The sequence below is a fragment of the Orcinus orca genome, chromosome 7 (assembly GCF_937001465.1).
Source record: "Orcinus orca chromosome 7, mOrcOrc1.1, whole genome shotgun sequence".
In the NCBI taxonomy this organism is placed as follows: Eukaryota; Metazoa; Chordata; class Mammalia; order Artiodactyla; family Delphinidae; genus Orcinus; species Orcinus orca.
In genome coordinates, this window is record NC_064565.1 from 64,520,156 (window position 1) to 64,544,557 (window position 24,402).

A 24,402-nucleotide genomic window follows, 5' to 3' on the forward strand; every position below is an offset into this window, starting at 1 on the left:
ATAGGTGACAAGAAAGAGACAGCAAGGTAAGAAGAAAAGAAAATGTGTGAGATAAAAAAGGATTGATATTATTGCAAATCAACTATACTTCAATTTAAATAAATAAATAATTTTTAAAAGAACTCTTACAACTCAATAACAACTAAAAGTAAAAATAAAAAAATGGGCAAAGGACTTGAATAGACATTTCTCCAAAGATGATACACAATTGGCCAAGAAGCATATGAAAAGATGCTCAACATCACTAATCATCAGGGAAATGCAAATCAAAACCACAATGAGATATCACCTCACACCCACTAGGATGGCCTCAATCAAAAATGCAGAAAATAATAAGTATTAGTGAGGATTTAGAGAAATTGGAACACTTGTGTACTGTTGGTGGGAATATAAAATAATGCAGCCACTATGGAAAACAGTTTGGAGTTCCTCAAAAAATTAAAAATACAACTACCATATGACCCAGAAATTTCACTCCTGGGTATATATACAGAAGAATTGAAAATAGGATCTTGAAGAAATATTTGTACACTCATGTTCATAGCAGCACTATTTGCAGTAGCCAAGAGGTGGAAGCAACCCAAACATCCAACAACAGATGAATGGATAAACAAAACGTGGTATATATGTATAATGGAATACTATGCAGCCTTAAAAATGAAGGAAATCCTGTCATATGCTACAACATGGATGAAACTTGAGGCTATTAATAAGTGAAATAAGCTAATCACAAAAAGGCAAATACTAAATGATTCCACTTATATGAGGTATCTAAAATAATCAAACTCATAGAAGCAGAAAGTAGAATGGTGGTTGCCAGGGGGTTGGGGGAGGGAGAAACAGGGAGTTGTTCAACAGCTATAGAGTTTCAGTCATGCAAGATGAAAAGGTTCTACAGATCTGTGTTACAACAATGTACATATATTTAATAATACTATAGTTAATGATACTATACTGCACACTTAAAAATTGTTAATCTTATGGATTTTTTTAACCACCACCACAACAACAAATTTTAATGACCTAAGAGATGGCAGATTTGAAAATACAAATATTTTTTATACACCAAATAGCACAACAAGATTTAATAAGCAATGCCCATATATCAGACCATAAAAACAACAATTAATTCCCCAAAGCAGAAATTCTAAAGGCCACATATTTCCAACCACAATACAATCAAAACAAAAACTATTACCACATATTTAAACAAACAAAATAATAAATAAGCAAAACCAATAACTTTGAACTTTTAAAAAACACTCTCCTATACTAAGTTACAAAGGGTATCAAATCCTTAATTATAACTAGATTTTAAATAGTGTAACTAAGAAATAACATGACTAAGAATACTAATAAAAATTGTGGGAGGTGGCCAAAATTCCAATCAATTCATACCATTTAATGAATTATTAAATCAAGTATAAAATAAGTAATTTGATAAAGTGATTAATCTGATAATTGATAAAATAAATTGAAAATAAAATGATGATGATGATGTTTGAGTACTTGCCATGAGTCAGGTACTGAGCCAGATGCCTATAAAATTATCTTTGTTGAACCCTCACATTATTCCTGAGAGATGGGTATTATTAGTTGTATTTTATAAAGAAATTAAGATTTTGAGACATTAAGTAATTTGCCCAAGATCACACAGCTAGTAAATGACAAAATCAAGATTTATTCCAGGTTTATCTCACCCAAAGTCTTTGCCTTTAATCACTGCTATTACAGGATTAGAAAACACCAAAGAGTCTAAATGATAAATACAAACAAAAGCTGGCTCTTTGGAAAAACAAGACAAAGAACTGGCAAACATAATATAGAAAACAGATACTAAAAAGAAAAAAAAAAAAAGCTTTAGGGAATTCCCTGGCAGTCCTTAGGACTCGGGTTTTCACTGAGGGCCCGGATTCAATCCCTGCTTGGGGAACTAAGATCCTGCAAGCAGAGAGGCGCGGCCGAAAAGAAAACAAATTTTTCTTTTTAAGTTTTAAATAAGAAGAATATATCAGATACATTATAATTCTAAAATAATTATTCTTTATGTTAATAAATTTGTAAATATTGATGAACTGGATTATTTCATAATAAAATATAAATTATTGATTGTACTGAGAAGAAGTAGATCATCTGAACAGACAAAGCTGTAGGAAAAATGGAAAATTATCAAAGGCACAATGGTTAGAATGATATACAAACAGTAAATTTTTTTGTTCCAAACAAGAATAATCTTTAAAACTTAGGTATAGAACCAGAATGAACAAACATCAAATTTTATCAAGAAACAAAGAAAGACTTTAAAAAATGTTCCTGAATAGGAAAATTCAATTTTATAAAGATGTTAAAAAATTCTTCTAAAATTAATTTGAGGATATAACTCAATCTTCACGGGGATAATTTTCAAAATTTGGCAAAATATTTCTAAAGTTTAACAAATAAAAACAGGGGACTGACCAACACATTTTTGGAAGATTAAAAATAAAAATGAGGGCTTCCCTGGTGGCGCAGTGGTTGAGAGTCCGCCTGCCAATGCAGGGGGACACGGGTTCGTGCTCCGGTCCGGGAAGATCCCACATGCCGCGGTGCGGCTAGGCCCGCGAGCCATGGCCGCTGAGCCTGTGCATCCGGAGCCTGCGCTCCGCAACGGGAGAAGCCACAGCAGTGAGAGGCCTGAGTACCGCAAAAAATAAATAAATAAATAAATAAATAAATAAAATAAAATTACAATTAAAAAAAATAAAAATGAGTAATGAAGTGATTAAAATGTCCTACAAAGTTTTAGCAAGTAAACTGTAAAAAACCGCTGCAAAAATCAGTGGGTAGATCAATGGAATGGAATAAATAGGCTAGAAACACGCATGATATATAAAGAAATTAGCATGTGATAAAGGTGTTAACACAGTGTGGAAAGAATTATGCAGTCAATACAGCAGAGTAACTACACAGGACAGAAGCTGGACAGGAATTAGATCCTTCCCTTACATAACACACAGGCACAGGCACAGTTTAAAGATGTAAATATAAAATTCAAGAAATTAAATTATTTCAAAACCTTTGAAAGTAGATGAATACATAATGTAAGGATCAGGGGAAGGTTTTCCAGGCCTAAATGTAATGGAAAATATCAAAAAGGAAAAAGTCAATAGGCTTGACTACATTAAAAAAATTAAATTTCTCTATTTCAAAAAGAAATATAAATAAGATTTAAAAGCAAGCAAACTGGTAAAATAATTTTTTTATGTGACAGACAATATGTTGATATACTTTGTGTATAAGAAGCTCATACAGTGGATAAAGCTCCATGTAGTGGATTTCTGTAGTTTAAGTGCCCTCCCATTTGGAGGAAATTCCCCTATGGACAGGCTGCCATCCTTGCCCACTGGCCAATGGTGGGAGGCCATGAGATCTCAACACAGCCAATCATACGCTGAGCCTTTCCCTTTTTGAAGGTAAGGGAGAAACACATAGAATCTACTAAAGATTATTCACAGATGCTGTGGCAGAATTCAGGGGCCAAAGGATTCATTGTCAAGCAATCATGGTGACAGTGGTCATGGCGCCAACCATTGTCCAGCAGTTATAGTGGTAGCTATGATGTCTTAACTGTTCCTGTGGCAGGATGTCAGCTGTGCCTTGTCTCTCTTGGCTCCTGCCCAAGCCTGGTTCTCAGCCTTCCCGTCAATTCCGTGAGCTACCCAACACCCTTAGCAACCAATTATTATTCTTAAGTTAACTGGCATCTTCTTAAGTTAACTGACAGTTCCTGCCACTTGCAACCAAGAATTCTGACTAGCACCCCTCTGTAAATAAATGGTCAAAGGACATAAAATGGAAACTCTCAGAAAAAGCAATACAAATTGTTAATAATTTTTTTAAAGTATCTGATCTCACTATTTCAGATAAATTGTATTTCTAGAAAACCAAAGCAATTGTGTGGGGTTAAAATTAGCATGTTTCTTTACTAATGATAATACTTTGAATTAGTAAAGACATAGAGAAATGGTAGATGCACAAATTTATACAACCTTTGCAGAAAGCAATTTGAGTATATATACCAAAACCTTCAAGATGTCCATAACTGTGATCCAGTGGGTAAGACTCCAAGCTCCCAGTGCAGGGGGCCTGGGGTTCGATATCTGGTTGGGGAACTAGATCCTGCATGCATGCCACAACTAAGAAGCTTGCATGCTGCAACTAAAGATTCCGCATGCCATAACAAAGATCCTGTGTGCCGCAACTAAGACCCGGTGCAGCCAAAATAAATAAATAAATATTTTTTTAAAAAAGGATGTCCATAACTTTTTGACACATCAATTCTTATTCTAGGAATTTATCCTAATAAATATTCATGCAAAGATTTATGTATAAGAATATTCATTTTAGCTTTTTTTTTAAAGTTAAAAAGTATAAGCAAAAGTTTGTTCAACAATATGAAAATGGTTAAGGATGTACAGTAGAAGCATTCTCAATGCACATCAACTTAACCAACTTGCCTGATTCGTCAATAGTTTATTGACTCTTGTCACTTATTAGGACTCCGTGAAACACACTGAGCATTCCTCATTGAGACAACCGTGCACTACTCTTCCCCCAATTAGGTGGACACTTACCAAGAGTGGGATGTGTTTGTGCCTAGGCCTTTGTACAAACTTGGTACTTGCTGTTGTCATTATGAATGCAAAAAGAAAGACAATAGCTGTTCCTATGAAAGTTGAGTTGAGTGCTTTGCAAAATTTAGCTAAAAGCAAATTGCTAAAAAGAAAAGAAAAAAGGAAGGAAGGAAGGAAAGGAAAAGAAGTTACTGTTACTAGGCAACAGCAATCATTGGAGAAAATCAATAAAGTCTAGAGCAGTGATTCTCAAGATTTTTGGTCCGTTTACCCTCCTAAAAAATGATTGAGAACCTTAAATAGCCTCTTTTTATGTGGGAAATACCTACTGATATTTACCATATTAAAAATTAAGCTGAGAGGAACTTCCCTGGTAGTCCAGTGGTTAAGACTCCATGCTCCCAATGCAGGGGGCCCGGGTTCGATCCCTGGTCAGGGAACTAGACCCCACATGCTGCAACTAAAAGACCCCACAGGCCACAACTAAAAAGATCCTGCATGCCACAACAAAGATCTTGCACACTGCAATGAAGATCCCAGGTGCCACAAATAAGACCCAGTGCAGCAAAATAAACAAATATTTTTTAAAAATTAAGCTGAGAATTTATAAATTATTAACTTTGAATTCATTCTTAAGATAACAATAATAAATTCATTATATGTTAAATAACATATTTTTATAACAAGTAAATACATTTCCAAAGATATTTAGAGTGATGAAATTGTTATAAATCTCTAATGCCTGGCTTAATTGAAGGCAGCTCGATATTCATATTGCTTCACTGTTCAATCTATTGTGGTATATCAAGGCATGTAGCCTCTAGAAAACCTTGCTGCATACTCATGAACAGATGAGTGTGAGAGAGGCAATAACACCTTAATACTATTATGAATATAATTTTAGTTTCACAGACATCCTTATAGAGTCTTGGAAATCTCTAGGAGCCCATGGACCACACATTGAGAATTGCTGATTTAACAGGGGTCTGTGCTCAGACCACTTATAATTGTCTCTAAGTTCTTGACCCACTTCAAAACAAGACAAACAAAAAAACCTAGAAATTAGAGGTGCAATCTTGGTATTGTTTGTGCAAGAAAGCTAGCACAGATTGCCCATCATAATTAATGCCCACATTTTGAAATGAATGTATGTTTATATGTATGCTTTAAGTATTTTTTTAATGTTTAAGAAATGTGTTGAAAAAAAGAGAGCAGGTCCAAATAAACAAAATGAGAAATGAAAAAGGAGGTTACAACTGATACCACAGAAATACAAAAGAGATTACTATGAACAATTATATGCCAATAAAATAGACAACCTAGAAGAAATAGACAAATTACTAGAAATGTACAATCTCTCCAGAATGAATCAGGAAAAAAAATAGAAAATATGAACAGTCCAATTACCAGGAATGAAATTGTATCAGTAACTTAAAAAAAAAATCTCCCCAAACAAAAAAATGCAGGACCAGACAGTTTCACAGATGAATTCTATCAAACATTTTTAAAAAGAGGTAACCCCTATCATTCTCAAACCATTCCAAAAATTTGCAGGGGAAGGGACACTTTTGAACTCATGCTCTGAAGCCTGCATCACTCTCATACCAAAACCAAAGACATCACAAAAAAGAAAATCACAGGCCAGTATTACTGATGAACATAGATGCAAAAATCCTCAACAAAATATTAGCAAACCAAATTCAACAATACATTAAGAGAATCATACACCATGATCAAGTAGAATTTATCCCAGGGATACAAGGATGATTTACTATCTGCAAATCAATCAATGTGATACACCACACTAAACTGAAGAATAAAAATCATACAATCATCTCAATAGATACAGAAAAAAGCTTTTGACAAAATTCAACTCCATTTATGATAAAAACTCTTAAAATGTGGTTATAGAGGGAATGTACCTCAACATAATAAAGGCCGTATATGACAAACCCAGAGCCAACATCATACACAATGGTGAAAAGCTGAAAGCATTTCCTCTAAGATCAGGAACAAGACAGGGATGCCCACTCTTGCCACTTTTATTCAACACAGTATTGGAAGTCTTATCCATAGCAATCAGACAAGAAAAAGAAATAAAAGGAATCCAAATTGAAAAGAAGTAAAACTGTCACTGTTTGCAGATGACATAATACTATATATAGAAAGTCCTAAAAATACCACCAAAAAAACTATTAAAACTCACCAGTGATTCAGTAAAGCTGCAGGATACAAAACTAATATATAGAAATCTGTTGTGTTTCTATACTCTAACAATGAACTATCAGAAAGAAATCAAGAAAACAATCCCATTTACAATTGCATCAAAAAGAATAAAATACCTAGGAATAAATCTAAGGAAGTAAAATACCTTCACTTGGAAAACTGTAAGACATTGATGAAAGAAATTGAAGACAACACAAACAAATGGTAAGATATACCATGCTCATGGGTTGGAAGAATTAATATTGTTAAAATGATCATATTACCCAAGGCAAGCTACAGATTCAATGCAATCCCTATCAAAGTACCAATGGCATTTTTCATAGAACTAGAGCAAAGAATTCCAAAATTTGTATGGAAACACAAAGGGTCCTGAATAGCCAAAACAACCTTGAGAAAGAAGAACAAAGCTGGAGGAATTGTGCTCCTTGATTTCAAACTATATTGCAAAACTACAGTAATCAAAACAGTATGGTACTAGCACAAAAACAGATCAATGGAACAGAATAGATTCACTCAGAAATGAATCCACACTTACAAGGTCAATTAATCTACGACAAAGGAGGCAAGAATATACAATGGGGAAATGACAGCCTCTCCAATAAATGGTGTTGGGAAAACTGGACAGCTACACACAAAAGAATACCTTCTCATACTATACACAAAAATAAACTCAAAATGGATTAAAGACTTAAATATAAGACCTGAAACCATAAAGCTCCTAGAAGAAACCAGAGGCAGTACACTCTTTGACATCAGTCTTAGCAATATTTTTTTGGATCTGTCTCCTCAGGTAAGGGAAACAGAAACAAAAACAAACAAATGGGACAACATCAAACTAAAAAGCTTTTCCACAGTGATGGAAACTATCAACAAACAAAAAGACTACCTCAGCCTACTGAATAGGAGAAAATATTAGCAAACAATGTATCTGATAAGGGGTTAATATCCAAAATATACAAAGAACTCATACAACTCAACATCAAAGAAAAAACCCAATTAAAAATGGGCAGAGGATCTGAATAGACATTTTTCCAATAGACATTTTTCCAGACATACAGATGGCCAACAGACACATGAAAAGATGCTCAACATCACTAATCATCAGGGAAATGCAAATGAAAACCACAATGGCATACCATCTCACACCTGTCAGAATGAATAATATCAAAAAGACAACAAATACAAGTGTTGTTGAGTATGTGGAGAAAAGGGAACCCTGTGCACTGTTGGTGGGACTGTAAATTGGTACAGCCATTATGGAAAACAATATGGAAGTTCCTCAACAAATTAAAAATAGAAATACCATACCAGCAATTCCACGCCTGGGTATTTATCTGAAGGAAATGAAAACACTAATTCTAGAAGATATATGCACCCCTATGTTCACTGCAACATTATTTACAATAGCCAAGATATGGAAGCAACCTAAGTGCCCACAGATAGATGAATAAAGAAGATGTGGTGTGTGTGTATGTACAGGAATATTACTCAGCCATTAAAAAGAATGAAATCTTGCCATTTGTGACAACATGGATGAAACTAGAGGCTACTATGCTAAGTGAAATAAGTCAGAGAGAAAAAGACAAATACCATATGATGTCATATGTGGAATATAAAAAACAAAACAAACAAACAAACAAAATAAAAACAGACTCACTGATACAGAGAACAAACAGGTGGTTGCCAGAGGAGAGGGGGTCCGAGGAATGAGAGAAATAGTTGAAAGAGATTAAGAGGTACCAACTTCCAGTTACAAAATAAGTGAGTCGTGGATTTGAGATGTACAGTGTGGGAAATATAGTCAATAATAATACAATAATTACACAATAATGACACAATATCTTTGTATGGTGACAGCTAGTATCTAAACTTATTGTGGTGATTATTTTGAAATGTATAGATATCAAATCACTCTGTTGTGCACCAGGCACTAACATAATGTTATAGGTCAATTATACTTCAAATAAAAACCAACAAACTCATAGAAAAAGAGATCAGATTTGTGGTTACCAGAGGCAGCGTTGGGGGAGGAGGGGCAGTTGGATGAAGGTGTCATCAGATAAATAAGTACTAGGGATGTGATGTACAAGATGAAACATATAGTTAACACTGCTGTATGTTATATATGAAAGTTGTTAAGAGAGTTAATCCTAAGAGTTCTCATCACAGGAAGAAATATTCTTTTTCTTTTATTTTGTATCTATATGAAATGATGCATGTTCACTAAACTTATCACGGCAATCATTTCATGATGTATGTAAGTCAAATTATTATGCTGTACACCTTAAACTCTTACAGAGTTGTATGTCAATTATATCTCAATAAAATGGAAGGAAAATAAATAAATAATAAAGTGGGTTGGGGGGAAGAAGTGTATGCATTTTAAGAATAATTCCACATCATTTATTTTATTGCTCCCCACTAGCTATTGCACTTTGGGCCACAGTTACTTAAGCACTCATTATTTCACATAGGAGTCTGAAAGCTATGTGGTTGCAAGGTTTGTTAATCCAGTAACTAAAACACAGCAGGGCTCTGAGTTGGCATCCCTGAGGTGGTCTTGACTTTTCCCAATGTTCACAAGATGGCAATCATAGCTCTGGGGAGCCAATGGCAGGAAGGGCTCAGGTTGGAGATGGGGAGGTTTTCACCTCAAGCTTCTCTCTCCTTAGCAGGAGGAAGATCTTTAACAACCCTTAACAGACTTCCCCTTATATCTCTCTGGCAGAACTGGATCACATGATAACCCCCAAACTACTTGCTGGCAAAGAAGAATGAGACCGTCATGACTGGCTTAGAACAATCATAGGTATCTCAGTCTTGGGGCTTAAATGGATCCAAGTTTATCCTCCCAGCCTAGAGAATGTTCACCTTCTCAGAACTACTCTTTTCCACACATCTGAACAAAATCAGAGTTATTTTAGCTAAGATAAAGAGGGAAAGTACTGAGAATGACAACAGTGTCTGCCTCACTTGCTTTAAACCAAATTTTTCAATTACTAACCATTTTTCAATTACTAACCATTTTTCAATTACTAACCAACTACTGGCCTGAGTACACAGCTTAAAAGGGTACATCTATTAAACTTATTTTTAAAAGCAGAATACCATATTGTTTTTATGACATAAAACCAATTTATATATACATATGCATAGATGTATAGATGTATATACATACGTATACTTTTAAAAAACTGAAGATACAAAAATATGTTTTCTTTGGGTTTATGAGTTGGTTTTAATTTTCTTCCCTGTAGCTTTTTATATCTTCTGATTTTCTCAATGAACACATCTCTTTAATAAACTGAAAAAATAAGCATTATTTTTAATGATTTTGTGAAATTAACTAATATATTCATGCTTTTCATTTGTATAGCAGTTTTAAACACATTAGTTTCTTCACCTGTAAAATCAGGATAAGAATAATACTTCCTAAGAAAAATGCAATCATACATGTAAAATGCCAGCAATAGTGGCTGGTAGATAATGAGAGCTCATAAATGCATGCTATTAGTATTATTTCACATTACTCTGTGACATAGGTAGGACAGGACTTACTATCTTCATTTTATAGATTAGGCAACTGAGGCTAAGAGAAGTGCAGTGTTTTGCTCAAGATCACACCACTAGGTATGATCAGTGTTCCTTTCAATTACACCATCACTGTCCGTCGTCCATGGTACAGATGATAGACAAGAAAATTCTATTCCTAACACCTGAGAATTTTTGTAATGATAGGATTTTTTTAAAAAACATATTATACTAGATTTCTTTTTTGTTGCTGTTGAGCTATAATTCACATACCATAAACCTCACCCTTTTTTAAAGTGTACAATTCAGTGATTTTTACTATATTCACAAGGTTGTATAACTATCACCACTATCTAATTCCAGAACATTGTCAATACCACCACTACCCACCCTGGCAAAAACCCATATCCATTAGCAATCACTCCCCATTCCCTCCTCCCACAAGCTCCTAGAAATCACTTATCTCTCTTCTGTTTCTATGTTTTTATTTGCCTATTCTGAACATTTCCTATATACAGAACCATGCAATAACGTGGCCTTCCGTGTCTGGCTTCCTTTAGTTAGCACAATGTTTTTAAGATTCATTCATGTTGTAGCATGTGTCAGCACTTCACTCCTTTTTATGGCTAAATAATATTGCATTGTATGGATATACCACATTTTAAAAATTCATTTATCACATACTAGACTTCTGGACACAGCAAGTTGACAGTTTAACCAACTAAAACAAATAGCAAGTAAATCAGAAAATTCAGTAAACCAGGAAAATGACTGAATAAAATGACCAGTAACCAAAAAACAAATCAGTGAAATTCAGCTCATCTAGTCTATCCAAGACTTTTTGACTTTATTTGCATCACTGCCATGAAAACTCTAATTCCTTGCTTTCTGTAAATAATAAAACACCATCAGACAGACCTCTTTAAAAAATTAGAAATCTATTTTTTCACCTTTTCTTGGAATCATTTCTTGTTTTCTATTTATTTACTAGACACCAAGAATATTCCAATTCTTTCCAGAATCATTTGTCCTTCAACTCATCTGCAAGCCTTTTAGTCTAGATTTCCTCAGCCATAAACTACAAAGTACATGCATCTCTGATACTCAGGTAGGTGTCCATGGGAAGCCTAGTTTTCGCTTCCCTGAGGCTCTGGGACCTGCGCTTGTTTTTTCCATACACAGATGTTTAAACAGATGGCCTGTGTGGTCCTATGCAGCTCCAGGAGTCTAGGATTCTGGTTTTTGGTTTGTGTGTGTAGCTGCCACCACTACTCCACCACTCCACCTCACTCCACCTTCACCTCCTACCACCACCCCATTCCATTCAAGTCGGAATTTAAATAGGACTAAACTTCCTGTGGCTCTGGTGGCAGGAGGAAACAGAACAAGGTGACGGTGGCATCATATTACAAAAACCTCAGAGGCTTATATAGCACTCTACAGTTTACAAAGCAATTCTCCATGCAATTTCTCATAAAGGTCCCCATGACAGCCTCTTGAACAAGTCAGGCATTTTATCGAGACAGCAATGGACCCTGAGGCTCCTGTCTCCCAGTCTGTGTTCATCACATTGTCTCACTACACCACTCTATCTCCGATGGCACTGGGACAGTGAGGAATGAGCAGCTGAGGGCAAGTATTGATGGCCTGTAGGTGCTTACAGTGGTCACAGGATGACTGTTCACTGACATGCCTGTGCTGAGTAGGAATAAAGGAAAGGGTGAAGACAAGAGTAAAGGGACAGTCAAAGGAACAACTGAAAAAATATCTGAGTGCACTCAAGGCCAATAACCCTGAACCCCATTACCATTTATGGAAAGCTTTTGAGGAATAAGCGTTTCCAAACAGACTGTGGAGGGTCACTTAAACTTGGCACTACCAATCCAGTCCCAGACCTTCCCACTAGAACATGGCTTGGTGACGTGATGGTCTTCACTCTGAGCTTCTACAAGTGGATAGGTTGCTACTAGGGACCTGGAGGCAGGGAAGACACACCACCACGAGTAAGCCACACGTAGCATAAGCAACTGCCTTGCTTGGCCTTTCAATCCATTTCAGCACCCATCAGGCCCCCAAAATTTTCAACAGATTCCAAGACCTACATTTTGCTCCCACTTTTATTAATACCATTCCCTTATATACTTCGCCTACGTACACACTAGGTATTTTACATATAATATTTCATTGTATCACACCTGTGAGTTAGGCATTATTATCCCCATTTTACAGAAAGGCAAACTGGGCTCATAAATATGAATAACTTGCACAAGCCACTTGGAGATAGAGCTGTCATTTAAATTCAGATCTCTGTTGTTCCAAATCTATTTTCTTTCTAATAAAATGCAGTACCTCTATTCTAACTCTCTATTAGAATTTCAATTGAAATCTTGCCAGCAGTTAAATCATATAAAACATTTTGAAGAAGTTTATATTAGTATAAATTTGTGGACATTCTAATTTCTAAATATGCTGATAATACATTTATTATAAATTCAATTAATGAGAGAATGAAGCTGCCTAGATAAACACAGCTGCAACAGGCATTCTAGCTCTGCCTCTTCATGTGGTATTTTATTTAGATTACATAGAATTGAGGAAATCACGATTCAGCAGGTGCAAGTGTCTTTTAATAATAGTTTTAATAGTCTTAGTAGTGGTTAGGGATATCAAGTCATGCCTTAATTAAACAGATACGACAGAAAGAACTTATTCTGTCTGCAAAGAAAAAAACTTGTTAACCTGGTTGCAGAAATTGACATTAATTTTCACCAATGTGTTAAAAATTGTTACATGTGACATTTTAGTGTGCATGTTGTACTTATTATAATTTTAGTAATAGTTTAAAGTGTATTTAATATTTCAGAATGGATTCTTCCCAAGTTGATCTATAAATTCAATCCATCCTAATTAAAGTCCCAGTAGTCTCTTTGAAGAAATTGACAAGCAGATCCTAAAATTTGTATGGAGGGCTTCCCTGGTGGCGCAGTGGTTGAGAGTCCGCCTGCCGATGCAGGGGACACGGGTTCGTGCCCCGGTCCGGGAGGATCCCACATGCCGCGGAGCGGCTGGATCCGTGAGCCATGGCCGCTGAGCCTGCGCGTCCGGAGCCTGTGCTCCACAATGGGAGAAGCCACAACAGTGAGAGGCCCACGTACCGCAAAAAAAAAAAAAAAAATTGTATGGAAATGCAAGAGACCTAGACTAGCCAAAACAACTTTGAAAAAGAAAAATAAGATTGGAGGATTTATCCTACCTGATTCTAAGACTTACAAAAAAGCTACCATAATTAAGACAGTATTAGAGTAAGGATAGACTTTATAGATTAGTAGGACAGAATAGAGAGTCCAGAGATAGAACCAAACTTATATTGTCAATTGATTTTTTTGACAAAGATGCCAAGATAATTAAATGGGAAAATCAGCAAAATGGTGCTGGAGCAACTGGATATCTGTAGCGGAATAATTTTAGCCTCTACCCTTACCTTACAACACATAGAAAAGTGAACTCAAAATAGATCATAGATTTAAACATAAGAACTAACACTATTTAATTTCTGGAAGAAAATGTAGGAGAAAATGTTCATGACATCCAGTTAGAAGAAGCACAAAAGCACAAATCATAAAATAATTATATTTAGTAAATTGACTTTTTCAAAATTAAAAGCTTTTGCTCTTAAAAAAGTTAAAAAGACTAAAAGGTATCATTTCCCAGTACAGAATATATAAGTCAAGTCATTATGCTGTATATCTTAAAATTAAAAAGTGCTGTATGTCAATTATATCTCAATAAAACTGGAGCCGGAGTAGGGGGAAGCCAAGCAACAGACTGCGATATACAAAACATATATCTAACAAAAGGCTTGTATCCAGAATATATAAAGAAGTCTTACAACTCAATAAGAAGGAAACAATCCAATAAAAATAGCGAAAAGATTTGAACAGATTTGAACACTTCACAATAGAAGAAATACAAATGCCAATAGGCATATGAAAAGATGTCCAACATCACAAATTATGAGGAAAATGCCAATTAAAAGTACATGAACTATTTATCACACACTTGACAATAAAGTATTGGTGAGGAGGTGGGGCAACTAGAACTCTCATACATTGCATGTGTGAAAGTATAAAATGGTATGGTTTCATATAAGGTTAAACATATATACAATGCATCATATGACCCAGCAATATCACTCCTATTTACCCAAAAGAAATAAAAATGTGTCCACACAAAAATTTTTACATGAATGTTTACAGCAGCTTTATTCATAATAGTCAAAAACTGAGAACAACTTAAATATTGATTAGTGAATGGAAAAACAAATTGTAATATATCCATACCATGGGATACTACTCAACACTAAAAGAAACAAAGTATTAATATGCTCAACAACGTGGATGAATGTCAAAAACATTTATGCTAAGTGAACAAAAGTTAAACACAAAGGACTACATACTATGATTCTATTTATATGAAATTCCAGAAAAGGTAAGCCTATAGTGACAGACAGTAAATCATGAGTTGCCTTGGGGCCAGGAGCTGGGGGGGAGTGGACTGACTGCAAAGGGGCACAAGGGAACTTTTTAGAGTGATGGAAATATTCTATCTTGATCATGGAAATGGTTATACAACCATATACAATTACCTAAATTCATTAAACTGCACACTTACAATTTTATCCTGTGTAAAGTGTACCTCAGTAAAATGATTTTTCTAATTACTAGGGTTTCAGAATCCTTAAAAAAGAAGAAAAAAATGCTCTAGAATTAGAACAGTGTGTACCCTTCTGCAAAATAATACCAAGGAAATATACACAGAAGTTTTACAATATATGAAAAAGGTTGACTTCTTGAGGCTGTCTTCTTTCATTTTTTTGTCCTTCTAATCTCCATCTCAAGAAAAATTAGAAATAAATCAATTACACCTTAAATACTTTCGGCTGACTTTAATATACACAAAATTACTTGAATATTAAATAGGTTCCCAGAGAAAATCTTTGTTACAAGAGACTTTTTCATTGGACCACAGCTGCTTAAGGCATTTGAAGACAGTGAGAAACATTGTTTTGGTTTTTTAGTTTTTTGGATTTGGGGTTTTTTGTTGTTTTGGGGTTTTTGCTTTGTTTGTTTGTTTGGGGCAGTGCTTAACTAGTTCATCATGCTCTCTTACTGCCACAAAGTGCGTTTATGATTCATCAGTCAACACCCTGTGTCAGATAATTAGCCATTAACATGCTTCACCTGTACTGCGATGAAAATGATATCACAACTTGCAAGATATCCCCTTGAAGATGAAACTGAAAGAAATTGTGACCACATGTTGTTTCAAACCTGTATTCATTATACCTCCTGACTGCATGCCATCCAAGAGAGGCCAAACAGATGTATAAAAATCGCTGTTTAAGGGGGGTGGGGGGGCATACTGTAAAATTGTTTATGGCAGGACAGCGGGTTCTTATAGGCAAAGTAAATTACAAATAGATTTCTCAATTACTTTTTAAAGCCTGGTATTTGATTCTTATATAACAGTCAAAAATCAATTTTGCATGGAATTTATGTGAATGCCTCATTATTAATAAAACAGCGGTTGATGGCTGCTACTTCCTCCCCCACAAAAGCAGCACGCAGTGGGGAAGCATTCACGTGCCAGGTTATGCAATCCTTTATCTTTTTATCCTCTGCTTCAGCATCATAAAAAAAAAGAAAGGGAAGAAATGAATTCCAAGCAACTTTTAGGCATAGGCTTCTGGCAGCCTCTCTTTCAAGGGGGTTGAGAGGGGTGCCCTGAGAGTACTTAGTGGCAGTGTTGGAGCAGTCCTCACTCCCCCACTCCCTGCTCATATTGTACCCTGAAGGTCTTTTTAAAAAATAAATACTTAGGGCTTCCCTGGTGGCACAGTGGTTGAGAGTCTGCCTGCCGATGCAGGGGACACGGGTTCATGCCCCGGTCCGGGAAGATCCCACATGCCGCAGAGCGGCTAGGCCCATGAGCCATGGCCACTGAGCCTGTGCGTCTGGAGCCTGTGCTCCGCAACGGGAGAGGCCACAACAGTGAGAGGCCCACGTACCGCAAAAAAAAAAAAAAAAAAAAAAGTAAGCAAATAACTCCAGTTGTTGAAAAAGACATTGAACTCCATCTCTCACTCTATCCCTAGCACAGACCATCTCAGTATACTAGAATTCACTGTTGACCACATGAACTTGTTTAAAATGATTAGCCAGTGGTGCTTTTTTTCCAAATCACTTAATGACAATTACTAATTTTTATTTATTTATTTTTGGCTGCATTGGGTCTTCGTTGCTGCATGCAGGCTTTCTCTAGTTGCGGCCCACAGGCTTCTCATTGCAGTGGCTTCTCTTGTTGCAGAGCATGGGCTCCAGGCACGCGGGCTTCAGTAGTTGTGGCATTCGGGCTCAGTAGTTTCCACACGCCGGCCCTAGAGTGTGCAGGCTTCAGTAGTTGTGGCACAAGGGCTCAGATGCTCCTTGGCATGTGGGATCTTCCTGGACCAGGGCTCGAACCCATGGCCCCTGCATTGGCAGGCGGATTCTTAACCACTGCACCACCAGAGAAGTCTCTAATTTTTAAAAGAAAAGAACTTGTTTCTGACTCAAACATTCTAAGCACCTAACAAGCACATTTATCTCCAATTCACAAATGGGAAAACTGAATTCCATTAATGTCCTGGACCTATTTTATATTAGATTCATCAAACTCATGAATACTCCCTTCCCAAAAGAAAAGTGTAGTGTAATGAGTAAACTAGCTTCTCTGGTTGGCCTTTCTTAACCGACGGGGTGACTTTTAGTAAGTTCTGTCGTTGCTTTAGGCCTTGTATTTTCACCAGAAAAATAAGAGTGTTTTCAAAAATGATCTGAGGTTTCTTTCAGATCATAAACAACTATAAGACTCAAGGAAGTGAGGAAAAAGTCATTTTGTTTCATTACATGTAAAAAACAAAAAGAAAATTGATGTTTGGCCACCAACATGGGGAAATGCTAATTTTCAGAAGTTAAAGACAATTAAACTGTAGCTACTTGCTATTTCTTCTATTGGGTTCACACTTCAAAGATCCCAGCAGGGAAAAAGGCAGGGATCTCCCTGCCTCTGGCTGCTTGCAGCACGTTTCCACATACTGATTTCTCCTTACTTTGAATCTCTGCTCATGAATGATCACACCTGGCAACTATGGGCGAGCTGCACTTACCCCCTACACCTACGAGTCAGAAGCTAATTAGAAATGCAGTATGAACACAATCATTAAACCAACCCAAAAAGCTTGTGGTGGGATTTAGTTTACAAAGTTTGTTTGAGACCAAAGTATACATAAGATGACCCCTTGTAAATACAGAATGCCAGGAGTTTACTGAAGAATAAAAGTCCAGGGTAGATAAGAAAGTTTGTCTTTAAGGACTGGATTTGATATATTATTGAGAAACAAAGTGGCTTAAACATGATCAATATATTATGGAGTTTTAAAACACAATTAATTACTTTTCCTTTTATTCTTTCTCTAATTTTTCACATGGTTAATCTGACTTAACATGTCTTCACTGAGAATCATACAGCTGATCCAACTGAAATCAGTAAAATCAGTATTCTCTGGGGGGCAAAAAAGAAAGATACTTTTTTTCTAAGTCAAATTCATATTTGGGATTTGCAAATCCCAAATCATGTAAGTGCTGCTAATGAGCTCAAAGAGAAGCTTATTTACAGTTGACTGGTTGATCACATGAATGGCCTCAATCCTTCACCCTTACTTGTATCCATGCCTTTGCCCTGTGAGTTAAATTTCTCTCACTAAAAAGGCAAAACTATTTCCTCATACCTTGAATCTGGTCTTGGACATATGACTTGCTTTGGCCAACAGAATGAGATAGAGCTGACAGGTGTGCCAGTACTAAGCCTAGACCTCAAGAAACCTTGAGTGTTTTTGCTTGTCGTTTCCTACTTCTGCCATTGCCATGACAAGTACATGCGTGTGTTATCTGGGGGTTTCAGGAGAAGGATGAGGGTCACGGGGAGCAAAGCCAAGTCATCCTGAACAAGCCCAAACTAGATCTAGCAAGCCCTCAGACACAAAAGAGAGCCCAGCTGAGATCAACTGAACCCTGCAGATGCAGGAGAAAAAAAGTCTACTCTGTTGTATACCCCTGAGATGTTGTGCTTGTTTGTTACACAACAATTTCATGGCAATAGCTAACTAATATCAATACACTGACCTTCCCTAATACTAACTGGTACTGATGATGATGTTGACATTGCCACACCTCAAGATATTTGTGACTGTCTGGTCTTTCCCTACCTTTATTAGCATGAGTGATAGATTGATTCTGAGTCATTATCACTGTATTCTTTTTGGTACATAATCTTTTCATGTTCCCTGAGCATCTTAGGCAAGGAGTTGTCCAATTTCGGTGTGGCCAGAACCACCTGCAGAGCTTCTTAGAAGACTCGGCCCCACCTCCAGAGTTTCTGATTTAATTGGTCTGCAGTCAACCCCAGCCTCAGAATGTGCATTCCTCGCAAGTTCCTAGGCTGCTGCTGATGCTGCTAGTTCCAGGACCACACCGTGAGATCCGCTCCCTCAGGCTATCAAGGGTTAAGCACAAGGTTGCCGGTTCACATACGCATCTGTGTTTTCCCAAGGCACGTTTTCCATCACCTTCTCTGACCAGTAAATGAGTGGGGCCAGAGCCAAGATTCCACAGCCTTCCAGATGAGTTCCCTCTGGAAGAGACCGTGTCTGCAGCAAACAGCAAGCAAAGTTCCCAAGCCTGCTTGGGACTCAGCAAGGACTCAGCATACTGTGCCCCAAACTTATAGTTATGCCAGTGGTTTGGGAAGCTTTCTGGCTTGCATCCAAGAAGGATTTAGGAGGATAAGAGAGAGTTCACACTTCTCAGTGTCCACCTCAAAGCATTTGTTCTCAAATTCCGCATCTTAGAATTCTGGGGTTTTACTGTCAGGGAAAAATCTTAGCCCCATCTATTTAAATGTGTGCAATCAATTTCCCTCTCAAATCTCCACGGCAGGTATTCTCATTTCTTCCCACTTGCTGGGTATGCAGTGATCCCCCACTGTGAAAACAGAACAGCTTTTGCTCGTGGTGCAGTTCAACTCTGCCTGTTTTCTTTTTTACAGCAGTCTTAAGTTAAATTTCAACTCAGTCACTTGCCCATGGCTCCTTAGCATCAGCAAGAGTTGGCAGGAATCTGGGTCCTCTGAGTGATATTTATTTGCAGTGTTGCCTCAGAGAATTAAACCAAATTAAAAAGCTTCCCCTTGAAATGTAATGTTTTAAAAACACAATAGGGAAATAGTAAGCAATTATAAAGAACTGGCCAGCCTGCTTTGCCTTTCACTTCCTTTCTTTTAATAACGCATGGTTTTCATTTGCTAACTGCTACATTATTCTAATTTAGTGGTTGTACTTTGAAGAAGGGTAGGGTTGCCCTTGAGGTGTGTGAACACTTGCCCAGGAGCCTGGGGAAAGTCTGGCACTTTTCTGCTCATAGTCTGGCATCCTGGAAATATTTCCAATCTGTTTTATAAAAGTAGTTTGACCCTATTTTGAAAATCTTTTATTTTGCAAAGAATTTTTTAAGAATCTTGGAGCTCAATAATTCACAATCGATCACTATTTTGCTCATAATTAAAGTTGTAGACTATCTGACATATTAAAACCAAAGTGTTATTTTCAATCAACAGATATTTAGCAAGCATCTACTATATGCAGGCACTGTGCCTGGTGAGATACAGGGGTGAAAATATCCTCTCTTTGCTTTCAAAGTGCTTATAATACTTTTGATGAAACTGACCTCAAAACAAATAATTAGGGCTTCCCTGGTGGCGCAGTGGTTGAGAGTCCACCTGCCGATGCAGGGGACACGGGTTCGTGCCCCGGTCCGGGAAGATCCCACACGCCACGGAGCAGCTGGGCCCATGAGCCATGGCTGCTGAGCCTGCACGTCCAGAGCCTGTGCGTCCGGAGCCTGTGCTACGCAATGGGAGAGGCCACAACAGTGAAAGGCCCGCGTACCGCAAAAAAAACACAAAAAAACCCAAAAACCAAACAAACAAAAAAATTATTCCTTCACTCATTCAACACATATGTGTTGAGCTCCTATTATGTCCTTGGCATAGTGCTTACTGTATAGTAGAGCACACAACGATAATAATGTAGGCTTGATTCCTTCTCAAAGTTTAGTCTTGTGAGGGAATGAGATAGTTACAAAAAGGGGGATAAATTTGTGACTTGGGACAACCATGTGGCAAGAGCATGGGGCAGGAGATCCTATTTTAGTCTTTGAGGTCAGAGAAAGCTTTTGGAAGAAGTAACACTTAAATTGAGACCTGAAAGTACAAAAGAAGATACTGAGAAAGGCAGAGGGAAAAGGAAAATGAAGATGAAACAGATCTGCAAAGGTTGGAGCTAATTTGCCACCTATAAAGAATTTTTTAAAAATCAGTATAATGAAAAAGCATAAAGGAGGAATTCATAAGAGGTGACAGAGATACCCAGGCCCCATCTCAAAGCCAAAACATCATCATTCCTTCAGTAGATAAACACCAAGCACCTGCTCTGTGCCCAGCACTGCTCTTCAGGATCCATCCATGAACAAAGCAAAGAGCCCTGCCCTCAAGGAGCTTATATTCTAGTGGGAGAGAAACAGATAATGAAAAAGAAATATAGCAAGTAAATTTCACAGTACAGGAAATTTTTTAAGTGCATTGAGGTAGGGGGGGTAGAAGTAGTACTAATAGGAGAGGACAGAGAATGTAGGAATTCCCTGAGGAAGAAAAAGGAAGAAGAGGAAAAGAATTTCAGCAAAAGGTAAACCCAGAAATTGCTGCAGAAGCTCCCTTATCTCCTTCTGAATTGGTGCAGCTACCTCGGCACCACATAAATCCAAATGGTAGCATCTGAGCAAGTGGGTCCCACATATGGAAGGGTAGGTGGAGTTAGTCTGTGAAGATGTCAAGCCAAATGTTTCATCCATTGTACATCATATCAACTCTCTTCAATCTTGAGTTGACTTTCTTTTATGCTTGGCAATAGGTCTAACCACCGGTGGAGTCCTCTCTGTTAAACCAGACCATATCCTAATGGTGAATTAGGTTACTACAACATTATCTTTTTTGAGTTGTTTGCTGTTATTTTTCAGATATAAAGACCTTTGTTTCTTTTTTGTTAGTTTTTATTATTATGACTAGCACTCATCAGACACTTTACTTCTAGTACGACATATCTGCAATTTTAGGTAATTTCCACCAGGTGGACGAGGGTTTCTAGATTTATGGTTAAGCAACAAATAAAATAAATGGGCACCACAGGTTCCCTTGAGCATGAATAAATGGTAAATCTAGAGGGCATGCTTTTCCTCTCAATTTTGACTTTTCCATAAACATTGAACTCTTTATTTAAAAAGCAACTAAGCAAAGCATGAACCTTGTGAGGATGCCTCAAATTTCTACTCAATCTGGTCTTGTTTCCTCCTCTAGATATTGATCTCACGTGGCCTCGGCCTGCAGTGGCTTGAAGCAGGGTTTCGGTTCCCAGCCAGAGATTGAGGTCAGGCCATGGCAGTAAGAGCACTGAATCCTAGCCACTAGACCACCAGGAACCAGTAGCCAGTGACAAGGCCCTGGCCCGTTGGCTTTGCGGAAAAGAATTCCCACAAAGACAGAAAGTAGTGAAACAAGTAAAGTGTTTATTAGGAGGAAAAAAGTATGTGTGGATAGACACACGGGCAGACTCAGAGAGACAGTCATGCCCTCGTGGTAGTTTAAATCACTTATATGGGGCATTTCTTCTGGGTTTCCTTTTTCCAATCATTTTGCTTTGCCTGGTTCTGAGTCCGTATTTGGTATATCTCAGGATCCTCCCATGTGTGCACGTGCACCTCTTAGCCAAGATGGATTCCAGCAAAAAGACCTATGGGTAGGTTGACATCACCTACTATGGGGTGGCGCTCCCTCCCTTTTTGACCTTCAAGGAGCTTTATATTCGGGAAGTTCTCCTTGACTTCGAGAATGAGAAATATGTGGTCTCTATCTTTTATCTGGGCAGGGCTCATCCTCTCCAATTATCCCCCTATTATGGAGTATCTGTCCACAGGGGACAAACTCCAGCTGCTCAGCCTGGGGCCCATCTATCTCCTACATCAATATGAGCAGAAGTAACAAAGCTGGGTCTTTAGTTTGGGGTCTAAATCCTCCTGGCATATACGCACAGTGATGCTTTAGACTCGGCAGCCCAACGGTCCTTTCAAGCAGCTACACTTGCTCAGCCAATCCTGCTTGTCATGCAAGTCTTAACCAAGGAACAGACATAGATACCTCATTCCTTTTGGATCCTCTGCTCCTTAGCTATTCCCAACCTCTCCATCTTTATCAGAAGTAGAAAAGCCCTATAGTGCATCTAGATATTATGAAAACTCCTGATTGCATTTTTCCAAATAGCAATTCCTCTGCTTTTAATTCTGAATTTTTCCGTATTTGAGAAATGTTCCAGTTTCCCATTCTCCTTCCTGATCAATAGCTGGCCTCTACTTAAAATCGATTCCTTCTTCAACTAGCTCTAAATCATAGTATCAGATAGAAACTGCCTTCTGTTCAAAGGCTTAGTGTTACAAAAATAATCACAGTACTAAAATGAAACATGTAACTTGATTTTTACTTATGTAAGAAATTTGAATTTTTTTGTAGGTCGGTGCTCCACAAATTTTAAATATTCCATACTTCTCCATGAAAACATTGGAACATATTTATTCCAGGTAATGAGCCTGATTGCTCCAAAAACAACACAGACTCCCTCCACCCCCTACTCCCAACCTAACTTCCCTAGTCATTTTAAAACTGAAGGCATATTGATTTCTGGAGAGGTGTGACCTTCTACTTTTAAACCAGCAATTAGGACAGTGTTCATACAGAAGGTCTGAAGTGCAAATATTTTCTAGACATTCTGGATCTTTGCAACCCTAAGTGTGGTCCTTGACCATTTGCATTATCTAGTTGCTTGTCAGATATGTAGAAGAGCAGGCTGCATTACAGACCTACTGAATAAGAATCTGCATTTTAACCAGATGCCTGGGTGATTCACATGCACATTAAAGTTTAAGAAGAAATGTAAAGAAGATGATGTTTAGGTTCCAGGATTGTTCTTCCCACACAAGAGAGTAGTGTGGGAGAAAAAGATGAAAGGTTTACACCTCTGGCTGTTATTTTCAACATTTGTCTTCAACTCCACTACCATTGTAGTCTTTCACTAAATTGATTCTGACAGTCAGCACATCCGGACACCTGAAAGGTGTAGCAGCTCTCTTGCAGTAGAACCCTCCTCAGCTTCTGCTCCCAGCATGTTGGCTACAGCTCTGTCCACCACAAAGCTCCTTTGTAAGTTGTACATTATCAGTTCCCTCTCCCTCCTTCTGAACCTTGCATTTCTATAGTGTTGAGAGTGTCTGGACATAGGATAAGGTAAAACAAAAAGAAGAAAGACTCCTACGTCTTCTTACCATCCCCCTTGACTCCGAAGATTACTGCTACCCAATAGAACTTTCTGGGATGATGGGTATCTTCTATAGCTGCACTGCTCAGTCTAAGGGCCACTTGCCACATGTGACTACTGAGCAATTGAAATGTAACTAGTGTTGGGAATTCCCTGGTGGTCCAGTGCTTAGGACTCAGCGCTTTCACTGCCGTGGCCCAGGTTCAATCCCTGGTCAGTGAAATAAGATCCCGCAAGCTGTGTGATTCGGCAAAACAGAACAAAAAACCCAGAAATGTAATTAGTGTGGCTGAAAAAATGATTTTTAAAAATTCACTGGCTATTTAAATTTAAATCTTAAGTAATTAAAAGCAAAAAATTTTTCAATTTGTTTCTTCAGTCTCACTAGCGACATTTCAAGTACTTAGTAGCCACATGTGTGGCCACTGCTTATGTTACTGGACAGTGCAAGTCTAGACCATTTTCCTGGGCTTTCTTGGCTCCCTACCTTTTGCTGCTGCCTGGGTGGTAACCGCATCA

At 37.6% G+C, this 24,402-nt stretch overlaps 2 long non-coding RNA genes across 3 annotated transcripts in view; one reads left to right on the forward strand and one right to left on the reverse strand.

Moving 5' to 3' along the window:
• LOC125964951 (uncharacterized) overlaps positions 1–11,450 on the forward strand; it is a 37,965-nt gene extending 26,515 nt beyond the window's left edge. The window contains exons 3-4 of the long non-coding RNA XR_007478297.1: positions 9,568–9,648; positions 11,362–11,450. This is a non-coding gene — a long non-coding RNA (uncharacterized LOC125964951). The remainder of the gene's footprint in view (positions 1–9,567; positions 9,649–11,361) is intronic.
• LOC117200505 (uncharacterized) overlaps positions 2,420–24,402 on the reverse strand; it is a 222,746-nt gene continuing 200,763 nt past the window's right edge. For both annotated transcript variants that reach the window (XR_004482083.2, XR_004482082.2), the window contains one exon: positions 2,420–2,673. This is a non-coding gene — a long non-coding RNA (uncharacterized LOC117200505). The remainder of the gene's footprint in view (positions 2,674–24,402) is intronic.